This window comes from Geospiza fortis, unplaced genomic scaffold, assembly GCF_000277835.1.
Source record: "Geospiza fortis unplaced genomic scaffold, GeoFor_1.0 scaffold485, whole genome shotgun sequence".
NCBI lineage: Eukaryota > Metazoa > Chordata > Aves > Passeriformes > Thraupidae > Geospiza > Geospiza fortis.
In genome coordinates, this window is record NW_005054457.1 from 1,267,094 (window position 1) to 1,267,352 (window position 259).

Sequence of the window (259 nt, forward strand, 5' to 3'; positions counted from 1 at the left end):
ATTTTCTCAATGCACAGAAACAGCTGGGAGAGGGTGTCAGAGCCCAGGCACTGCTCATGGGGCCGAGCAACAGCACAAGGGCACCGGGCAGGGACTGACCCCGGCAATTCCCCCTGTGCAGGAGGAAGAACTTCCCTGGGCAGCGGCTGAGCCCTGAACAGATTGTCCAGAGACGGTGTGGAGGTTCCTCACCGGAGGTTCCTCACCGGGGAATTCCAAGGGCGAACGGACACATCCCGGATGCCTGAGCGGGGCGGCG